This window comes from Gymnodraco acuticeps, unplaced genomic scaffold (genome assembly GCF_902827175.1).
Source record: "Gymnodraco acuticeps unplaced genomic scaffold, fGymAcu1.1, whole genome shotgun sequence".
NCBI lineage: Eukaryota > Metazoa > Chordata > Actinopteri > Perciformes > Bathydraconidae > Gymnodraco > Gymnodraco acuticeps.
This window is the reverse complement of record NW_022991375.1, coordinates 239,539-250,915: the sequence shown is the minus strand read 5'-3', so window position 1 is coordinate 250,915 and position 11,377 is coordinate 239,539. Positions and strand designations below refer to the sequence as shown.

At 43.5% G+C, this 11,377-nt stretch overlaps 1 long non-coding RNA gene across 1 annotated transcript; it reads left to right on the top strand.

Annotated features, from left to right (window-relative positions):
- The first annotated feature begins 1,307 nt into the window (after positions 1–1,307).
- On the top strand, positions 1,308–10,838 carry LOC117563064. Its single transcript, XR_004571653.1, has 4 exons — positions 1,308–1,437; positions 4,068–4,235; positions 6,595–6,679; positions 10,323–10,838. It is a non-coding gene; the product is annotated as an uncharacterized LOC117563064 (long non-coding RNA).
- The last annotated feature ends 539 nt before the right edge of the window (positions 10,839–11,377 follow it).

Below are 11,377 nucleotides of genomic sequence, written 5' to 3'. Positions count from 1 at the left end.
GGATAAAAGTCTCCTCTGCAGCCATCGATTGGACGGGAACAAAATGCCGTTTGTTGTTGCGTCTTATTCCCACACCTTTTATGTTGATATTATCAGTAATCAACTTTTTTGTGATCTTCTTGAGTGAAAACTGGCTGTAGAGGATGTGTGTGTTTTAGGGCCTGCCACAGAGCAGTGAGTCAGCATTATTTCACAGTAGACTCGACGAGGCTCTGGTGAGCCCTCAAAGCCATCTGCCTCTTGACAATCTTTCGCCCTTTTATTCTGCGTGTTGTTACTTCTCGATTTATTCTACCTTTTTGTCAAACATGTGAAGCACACAGAGAGGCAGAAGAATCGGGGATTGATCCTGAGTGTGACACCGTCGCCGAGGAGCGGGGTGAAAGGTTATTGGAGGGGTTGGATCAGCTTGTCAAAGCAACTGGCCCCTATCTTGACATGATCTCCTCTGGGAAAGTGTGTTTGTGTGTATGTGTATGTGTGTGTGAGTGTGTGTCCGGTGTGACATGTTGTGACAGAAACTGACTGACAAGCCCCTTCACAGCCCAACACCAGCCGCTGCAGAGAGGCTAATGATGACAGCTCTCAGGCCGCACACACTCTCTTTTTCTCTATCACACACACGGACACACACACACACACATACATACACATATTCACCATGTCTTCCCATCTCTCGCTCTCTTTGTCTTGTGTCTCTCCCTCGGCTACCTCTTCCTCTATCACACGCCCACACAGACAATGGCATCCTGTATATCGTCTGCCTGACACAAAGGCGCAAACACACACATTTACATGAACAAACACACACACACACACACACACACACACACACACACACACACACACACAGACATTTGCACACACACAGTCACATTCATACATGCAGTCATACTAGTCTGCATGAAGAATATTTCTCAAATACACACTGAACGTATACACGTTTTTTTCTCTTGCATTGTCTCTTAGACACACACACACTTTCTCTTTTTCTCACACACACACACACACACACACACACACACACACACACACACACAAACGCTGCACTACTCTCTGTCTTGGAATTTTACATTTTGATGAAGGAGGAAGCTCGCCGTCCAATCGGAGCAGCGGCAGCAGGGAGAGACCATCTCGGCGCAGACAGCAGGGGGGTTCGGAGACAGCTCTGCTGAGCGTTATCAGGGTCGACCCAACCAGCTCTGCCCCCGGGCGTCCCCTCGTCTGCGCCCGGCCGGTGGTACGATCCGCCCGGCTGGATAAGAACCCCCTCCTCTCCGTCTCCCCCTCCTCTGTCAGTGCTAGGGTGTAGCTACTGATCCTATACTACAGCAGAGAGGGTGAGAGCGTGAGGGAGGAGGGACATCAGGTGTCACTGCTCTGCAACCCCAGTTGAGGCTGCATTACCAAGACAACCAGCTCCAGGAGTGCTGCCAGGTGAGTCTGAGGACACGCACACACTCTCACACACACTCACACACTTTAACACATATGTGAACAATGAATTTACATTGTTTCCACAAAGGTAGGTGTTGAATTGAAGGGATTTACATACACAGGTGTGCAGGCGCCGACATGCTCCAGGATGAGGGTATTGTCACTTCTGCAACATACTAACAGTGTGTGTTTCTTGTGCGTAGTTACTGTCAGCGAGTGTGTGTCGGTGTGTGTGTGTGTGTGTGTGTGTGTGTTTTGTAAGCCATGCCAGAATGTACAGTGTACGTGCGTGTAACATACGCCGTCCCTCCCCGTAAGGGTGGTGGGAGACAAAGGGTCCCCTATGTCTGGCGCTGTCACACAGCCGCCGACGGGTGGGAAAGTTTTTTCTGTCAGCAATCATGTCTGATCTAAAAAAAAAAAAGAAGTAAAATAGGGTGCCCCACCCTCCCCCCACACTTCCAATTTCCCACCCACCCATCGCTGTCGAACACTCCTGACTCACGGTGATAGGAGGACACGGTCACAGCAGATGATCACCGGGGGGGGGGGTGGCGTTGGGGGGGGGGGGGTGTGCTCTGAGGACACGGAGGCTCAGATGAGGAAGGATGGGAGGTTGATAGGGGGGGGGTTGGGGAGTTGTCGGTAATGACACTACTGTAATGTGTGCTGGACATACCATGAAGAATGGGGTTCAAACACAGGAGGAGGGGTCATCTGCCATCCACATGACTGATGGTGTGTGTGTGAGAGAGCGCAATGTGCCAGCCATTACTGACCGATAAACCCAGACAAAGGGCGGCGGATCATATGTGCAGTCTTGTGTCATGCTGAGTGTGTGTGTGTGTGTGTGTGTGTGTGTATGTGTGTGTGGGGAAGTTGGGGGAGGGTTGAACGGTCACGTAAACGCAGGGGCATCTCCATGTACAGTATGTCTGATCATCATGTCTGAGCGTTCTCCACACACGTGCGCATTGCGCTGCCGTGTTCTCCGTCCTCTCTCCCCCCCCCCTCCCTGACGCCCTTATCCAACCTGTCCCCTTTTGACAGCCGGCCGTCATCTCCCCCCGACCCTCCGCCGTCCTGCAGCAGCAGAGCCCGTCTCACCCGGTCCAGCCCTGTTCATATGACACCGAATCATCAATCCGCTCTTTGTGTCAACTACTGCAATAAATGTGCCTCGTATCCTTATGTGGCCTTTGTTAAATCCTGCCGGTGTGGTTGCAGATCTTTGTCGCGGTGGTGCAGTCTAGTCTAGTTTCTAGATTTTAAGACGAGTTGAGGATTAACAAATCTTTTATCAGATAAGTAAACTCTTAAACTGTCTCATTCTGTATTCAAGCAAGAGAGAACATTCTACAAGATCCATTTCATTTGGTCAAAGAAGTGCTGATTCCATATTTTTTCAGATTTCTTCTGTGAAATTATTGGCGAGTACCGTGTAAGTGAGACAATAGTCAGGTAGGTAAGGGGCTCCAACTGCACATGCACAGGTCATGCGTTCAACTACTACGACATAGGGCCAATCAATCAATGTGCAATAATCTGGAAAATTCAATATTTGACGGAGTCGGCACCCCTTGGTCTTAAACAAATGTTTAATATTGTGAAGGTGTGCGTGACAGGTGAGGGCTGTCATCATCTGCTCACTAAGTGTTGTATGTATCATGACAGCGGGGTAATCTATACGGTGACCAAAATGCACAGTCTGCGTGTAGAAATGGAGGCGACGAGAACAAGCTGTACATTTTCTCTTTCAATGCCCTCCTCTCTCTCCTCTTCCATTTTACTCCTTCCTCAGTCTTCCCATTTCCTCTCTCTTTTCTCTGTGCACACTCATCCCCTCCTCCTAATGTGAGCACTGACAAGCTGTAGGGCGTGCCCCCCCCCATTCCCTCGCTACATACGTTACACCGAGCCGTGCGGCGTACATACATTCAGAACCATGTGCAGTTCACACATGGCTGCCCCCGTCATACATGTCCTGGTTTACACTGTGGGGGCCTCCGCGCTGACAAAAGAAATCGGACACAGAATCAGTATTCTTCTTTTTCTATAACTCCAATACTACGAGGTGAGGTGACATGGCACTTTGGTTTTCTGCATATATGATGTTTGTAACACCGGGAAATGTCGGCGTAAGCAACAATTACCCTAATTGAACATTCCAGAGCAGCCCTGCAAAATGGCTGCCGTGCCGGCACTCTGTCTGTGATGGCCGACAGGAGTGTGTAGGTCTAAGGTGTGTGCATGTATAGCAGCGCTGTGTCTACGTGTCTGTGTGTACACCTGTTCGTCTGGATGTGTGTGTTTCGCCTGTGTGAGAATAATCCTGCTTTTTGCTTTTCACCGACTGCTTTGTGTCGAGGGAAGTCTTTCCGCTCACAGGAGATCTCTGCTAATCCATAATTACCAACCTCAATATACCTCTTCTGTAGGAGCCATTATGTCGAACTGTTTAAGATTGTGTTTCTTGGAAATACTGCTTTGAAAAACCTCTGAAGAGATGGCGCCGTCAGGGAGTCGCCCCTCTCAGCTTCACGTCCACCATCTTCAGAGCGTTTTCACACACCAGCATGAAGGTGCTGAATGTGTTTCACCAAACAGCTGACGTTGTGTTTTCTTTACAGCTCTCTGCCCGACCAGCCATCCAGATATCTTCACATCCATCCCTCTGCCCAGCCTGCGAATCCGGCCCTGCCCTGCACAGACCTGGCAACCTGCAGGAGTCATCAGGGTTAGTGCGCCTTTGGCACGCCTCTGTGCCAGAATCGTCTGCCAGCATCAGGCAGGAACTTGTAAGTGTATAGATCTACACTTAAACCAAAGGCCAGACAATCAAATAATATACTTACATTAGGGAAAGCGAGGGGGAGAGAAGGGGCGGATAAAACACTGCTCCTATTCCTGATTTATCACGATCGATATAGGACAAGTCAAGAGACATTTTATATCGTTGCACAAAAGCCAAAGTTTCATTGTAATCTTAGAGTAGATATCGAGTGATGGCCATTTAGTTTGTTTGATTTAAAATGCGTTGAGACAAAGAGATCAATGAGTCTTTTTAAGGTCACTCGTACAATAAAATAGTTTAGCATCGTACCTTTTTATACACACACACACAAGCAGAAACACAAACATTTTCTCAGAGATAAGCAGCATTCTGCCATTTACATACCCTTTTTTCTCCCATTCACATTAGACTACACAGTCACACAGATTATAGGCATCGCTGGATTAAGTAAAAACAGTGCCGTTTTGCTAATAATTCAAATACTGCAAGTGTTAGCATTTTACGCAGTTCATCGGGGAGACGCTTTGAAAAAGACAAAGCTGAACTAAATGACTACCAGCGCTCAGGCCTTATCTCAGCTGTGTGGGTGTGCGGCTCGAATGCACATGTAAGAGAGAGAGAGCGGGAGTGTGTGTGTGTGTGTGTGTGTGTGTGTGTGTGTGTGTGTGTGTGTGTGTGTGTGTGTGTGTGTCAGGCTTACACATTAAAATCTCAGCCGCTGTTTCGAATGCATTTGCAGTAGCGTGGTCATACCGTTTCGCCGAATGGTGGAGATACGGCAGGGAAGAAAGACGTTTACACAGCGGATCCTAATGGCCGCGTCTAAGGATGTGTACATATAGGTGTGTGTTTGTGTGAGAGACAGTGTAAAGGGCACATATGTGTATGTACCTCTTGCTATTGATTAGGTAGGATAATGCTTCACTTTTTTCTCTTTCTCACTTTCAAATAATCCTTTAGGGTAGATTTTAGCCATTTGTTCAATGTCTATAAACACAGTGGACTAGGGCCAAATGCACAGCTATAGGCAGGCATTTCCCCCATAAAAACTAGAAAAAAATACATTAAAAAGTCTAGACAATTCAACAAAGTACAGAATACGATCCTAATAAATGTATTTTGATTTGATTTATGTGTTGTTTTATATCCCTACATTTGTTCTGGGTAATCATCGCAGAAAGCTCACAGTAAGCAGAGCGACCAGGGGCCCATTTATTGTTATTGGGTCCCATTTAAAAAGAGCTTCTGTTATAAACCGATATGCTAACGTCAACTTAGAAATAAGACCCTAAAAGAGATGAAGTTAAGAAGGCAGGAGTAGAGAAGTAGTCTTGTTTTAATTGGATAGATATTGATGTCCACCTTTTGAGTAAAGGGAAAATGAGGACAGCAGTGTGTGTGTGTGTGTGTGTGTGTGTGTGTGTGTGTGTGTGTGTGTGTGTGTGTGTGTGTGTGTGTGTGTGTGTGTGTGTGTGTGTGTGTGTGTGTGTGTGTGTGTGTGTGTGTGTGTGTGTGTGTGTGTGTGTGTGTGTGTGTGTGTGTGTGTGTGTGTGTGTGTGTGTGTGTGTGTGTGTGTGTGGTGTGTGTGTGTGTGTGTGTGTGTGTGTGTGTGTGTGTGTGTGTGTGTGTGTGTGTGTGTGTACACCTGTTTTTGGCAGAGGGCCTTTTAGACCCGAGTGAAGAGCAAATGGATGCTTGGCAAATGCTCAGCCAGCGTCCTTATCGTTGCTGCTCTCAAAGCCGACCACCCCTGCTCCTTTAATAATGGAAACAAAACACAGAGTCATTTCTATTAATGCACTCACTAACACCTCTCAGCCTCCACGGTGTTGCTCCAGATAATGGTAATGAACATAATAATGTACAAGTCTGCTCGTATCTATTAACACAGGCATTCATCAGCTGATTAAAAGGCGATGCGGCACAAAAGTGAAAAGAGGAAACTAAAGTATTGTACGTTTCTGTCTTTCCTCGCCGCAAATGGAATAAAAAGAGAGTAATGATTGACACAAGTGCACGTCTGCTGGTTAATAGTGCGGGTATAAAACACAGAGTATGGGAGGGAGTGCTCCACGGCAATGCTTTTTGCCTCCCTGGCTTCCATCCCAAGTGCAGACAACAGACGTCGTCATTTTTCCAACTCGATTTACAGACGCATTAGGAGATGCTGAGGCGCGCCCAACTCTCTCGAATGTAATCAGCCTACCTGTGTTTTAAGGGGAAATAGAGGGTGCCGTCTTCTTTCTGACTTCTCCTCTTTCTCAGACATAATGTCTCAGTAAATAATTAAAAAAACATTAATAGCTGTGTATGGATTTTTCACATGACTACCTTGTACTGATTTGATTTGTTTCCCTTTTTAGGTTTCGGGGGGAAAAAAAGACAAAGACGATGCTTGTGAAGAATAAACTCATCCCATAAAGATTTAGATAGATTCAGATTCAGAAGGTAAGTTATAAATATATCTGGTTGAAATACTATTCACTTGAAATCTTGCCCCTTTAATGCTTTCCAATATATTGCATGTTCTCCTAGTGTGTGCAATGTCTTCAAAATGTTTAAGTGCCATTTTTGTATTAAGACATTTTTGTATTAAGAAATTTCAAATGTACTGAATGGCATCATTAGAAATGAGTAAATGGCATAATTTGACATACATTAAAACAATATAACATTCTGCTAATGCCACAACTTGCACATTGTACACAATATTAAGGAATGGCAGTGCTAGAGTTTTTAAATGATCACACTTTTAGGCTTTTCTACGTATACAGTACCTCCTTTTTTGACATTGAATGACTTTTTTTCAGTCAGAAATAATCCCATTTCACACGTTCTTGTTCTATATTCGAGCCTTTAAATTGATCTTCAATTGCGTTCCAGGTAGTACTATAAAGCTTTTTAAACGTGGCTTTGTTAAACCTTCTAAAAGTCTGCGTCTCCCTCTCCTCCCCCTGTAATTGATTTCACACCTTTGAGCCTCACAATAGTTTCCTGAGTGCACTTAGAGGGATCCATGTAGATCTCGCACCAGCTTTACTACAATCCTTCGCTGTTTGAAGTCCTGACTGTCCCTCAGCAAAACATACGACTAATAGAGAGCTCGGGTAAAAAGAAGACTGAAGAGAGGAGCAGGACAAAGGATGGGGGGCTGGGAATGGCAGGGCTGAGGGGAGGGGATGGGAAAGAGCTGGTGAAAAGTCAGGGAGATGGCTTTTGAAAAGATGGCATTTCCTATTATACCCTCCTGTCTTTAGCTTTCTTTCAATTCCTTCATTCCCTCAGAAATGTCTCGGATCATTCATCCTCTTTTCATCCTTCATTTCTCCCGTGTCACATCATTTATTGTAACAGCCGTTCACTCATCTGTTTCACTTTTGATCTCGTTTCAGATTTTTCCACCGTAGCTCTACCTGCTTTAAATGTTCATCTTCCTCGCATCTTATAAAATCATATGAGATAATCCTAACGCTACAATTTGTGCATTTTGACACAATGTTAATGCAGTATAGATTTTCTTAAGTCCAATATGTTTTCCTTTAATGGTCACAGTCAGTTTAGTGAAAGTTTGATACGTTTGACTTTTAATACGGCACTTCCTTTTTACATTTACCTCTTTAAATCTAAAATGACCACATTCAAACAAAAATGTTTCTCCTTTTTTTCATTCCCCCACTAAGGGAAGCTGCAATGACAGCAGATTGATCCCACACACAAATGCATATGTCTCCAATATTGATTGTTTTCTCACACTGTGCGCATGTAGACACACATAACATTATTTATACGCGCCATTAAGTCGCCGTCTCGCTTCGACAAGTCTCCTCTTCTGCCGAGCGGCTCGCGTGGATCCATAGTGTTCAGGTGGAGGAGGGTTTTTTTTTTTTCTCGAGGCGCTCGTGGACGTTATCTTGAAACGAGGGTCTGGCTGCCATAGCAACCATATGATGAGGCAGCCAGGGCTATTTAAAGGAATTCAGCTGCTGCTCGCATTCCCGTCAGCTTCACACCGGTCCACTGAAAGACAAAGAAGTGGAAGTGAATGCACAGACACTTATAGTTCCACCCCTGCAGTCTAATGTCTGGTATTAGGGCTCGAAGCAGCGGAAAAGCAGAATAAATTAAGGGCTGCTTACTCTACGTAAACGAACAATGGAGTCTGAACATTGATTTATTTTTGCTTGAACTTCTTAGTAATAATCTCCTACACTTCCATTTTTTCTCTATCCCTCCTTAGTATGTATTCTTCCAGTTAAATAGATCCGATTCGAGATGAAGTGTTTACATTTTAAAACACCTATCCTGTTATTTAAATAATGTACATATTTTGAATCCATTCGTATGAAATGTACCCTCTTTTTCGACAAAAGTAAAACATATTTCCCTGCAATATAATATATATAAAACAATATATATGCAAAAGCTTGCACATTAGGGGATTCTTTTTTTACGTTGATGCACATTTTCTGGAATCATCTGCAGACGGGGGCCACTCTAATGTAACGCCTGAAAGTATTCATATAAAAAGCAAACACACCTTTTTCTCCAGGGAGGTTTTTTTCGGTGGACAGTCACACATGGGGAGAGGAAGAAAAAACGTTGTGCACCTACAGCGCTCTGCATGCCAAACAGACGCAGAGCAGACAAAGGAAAGCACAGTTTCTCACACACATATTTATCTGTCGGACGCACACCTGGAGGAAATTGACATTTATCTCACCTACTGAGAGCATTTCTGTATTCTCACTTAACCCCCCCATGTGTCTCTGTCAACATCTAACTGTAAGTGATAGGCAGCGCTTCCTCTCAATTATTCTGCTTTTCTGTTCACTAAGTAACCACAAAAACATGGCAATGCTAGTCAGACTGACTTTTTAAAATAACACGTCTTATTCAGGGTGGCCACCCGACCGATTTTACTGAGGGGGGGGGGGCATACTGGGGCCGGTTGATTTATGATAGGGTCACATTTAATGCAAAAGAGACAAAGACAGAGTTCAAGATTTGAGCTTTTTTAATTCAGTATTAAGTCATAGCCCACAACAAGAACATACAATGATTGGTGTCTGTTTTAGTAACAGAATTTGTGCCAATTACTTTATAATATAATGATTTTTTAAATTAAATTATTGGAAAAAAATCCTTTTATCAGCACAGTCTTTGCTGCGACTCTATCCCTAATTGTATAACCATTAAATGTTCTTATGTAGGGGGCCAGGCCTATTGTGCCCCCCCCCCCTAGAACCGCTGATTGAAATAACATTTATTATTTCACCTTTTTGATAATTAATTAATGCTTTGAAGTAATTTTTCAAACGCAAATGAAACGCATCATGTATTTCTAGCTTCTGAAATTCAAAATGTCATGTTAGTCTTTGTCTTTTGTGATATATTCTCCATGGGCTGACATTATGGAGACTACATATTTAATGATTTATTGAGAAGAGAATCAAAGTAATAACATAAAGTGATTAATTGCAACCTTTAACATAATTCCAGTTATTAGTCTGTCCCAGTGCTTTATAAATGAGCATCAGTGAAGTGGCTGTAATCAAACGACTTAATGATTTGTAGTATAAACTTCACTGGTTTGGCTCACAGGGTTAATAGGTCATTCTTCCTCGTCTGTAAAGAAAGGCTCGTAATTTTAACATATGTCATTCAACTGACTTTACATTTGAAGTGCACGATTATTGGTGGAACTGCCACCATTCTTTTATGGCTCTGTTGAGCCTTTTCCAAGCCCTGTGAGAGCAGTCAGGAAGATTTTAAATTGCTCAAAAGACGCAAAATGATGAGTGACCTCTCTCATAACACTCCCTCTGCTCCTCACTTCGCCCTTTATCTCTTTTAATCCCAACTCATTTCATATGCTAAGTAAAAGCTTATATCCCTATTCACTGTACGTACACGCACATCCTTCATTGCTCTGGTGTGATTATAACATTTGCATAGAGGATGTTGTTGGAGTGCAGAAGCAGGGGGTGGTCTAATGCCTGTCAGTTGTAGAGAGGAGCCTAGAGAAAGCTTCCCTCTCTCCTAACCTCCGATGGTTTCCTCCGACTCTAATTTGCATTTTCTCTTCTCACAGTTATCCCAGATGTAGCGATGATAAGGAGGAAAGGGATACTCTTCCCCCGGGGAGGATGCAGTGAGATGGAAACACTTTTCTGCTTTCCGAAAGGAGAACTTCTCCCACCATCGGGGCGCCATCTGCTGGTTCTGGTGGGGCGGGACAGCTGGTGTTGTGAATCAGGCCGCCGAAATCCAAGGACCGGCTACTTCCCAACACCAGGGTCCCACCCTCACCCCTCACATCCTCACATGATTGACCTCAGTCTCAAAGGACTTCCTCATTGTATATGCTCTCTTGTGTTGGATGTAATGATGATTCATTAATTGTACTAGTCCAAATCTGTGTGATGTATATTTCCTATGCATTGTATCCTGTCAAATTATGAATTGCCAAAAAAGTTAATTAAATATACCAAATAAAAATGTTAAACTATGTCACTCCACATTAACACATTTAACATGGATAATACCATATGTTTGTAGTTAACAGTATTTCCCCAAATAAAGAAATTAAATATAATTTTTTTTTAAATATGACTGTGGTTTTGTTCTTTGAATTAATCTGAAAAAAACCTCTTTAAAGGAGTCCTATTGTGCTTTTTGGGGTTTTCCCTTAGTGTAATGTGTTTTTTGTGCATCAATGGTCTGCAAAGGCTAAAATCCCAAGTTCCCTCAATAGTATGAAGCTGCGGCCTTGCAGACTGCAGTTTCTGGACCCTTCTTCTCTTTTTTAATGGCGGATCGCAAACAGCTTTTAGTTGCATACCGCCACCTACTGTACATGAGTGTGTATCACCATGTCATTCCAGCTCTAATAAACAAAATAACGAAAACTAAAATAAGAAACCATAAAATAAATAAAACAAAACAATCATCCATAATTTATTCTAACCTACTTTTAGATTATTTTACCTATCCCAGTTTCTCTCAGAAAAGTAAACAGTGCCTTTCTGGTAGCTCTCACTCCTTCTCCTTCTGTTCCCAGAATACCAACCACACTCTGCCTCTATCACTTTATCCTTTAGTTTTTCTCTTTCAACTTTATAGGTGACACAATTTAATAAAATATGT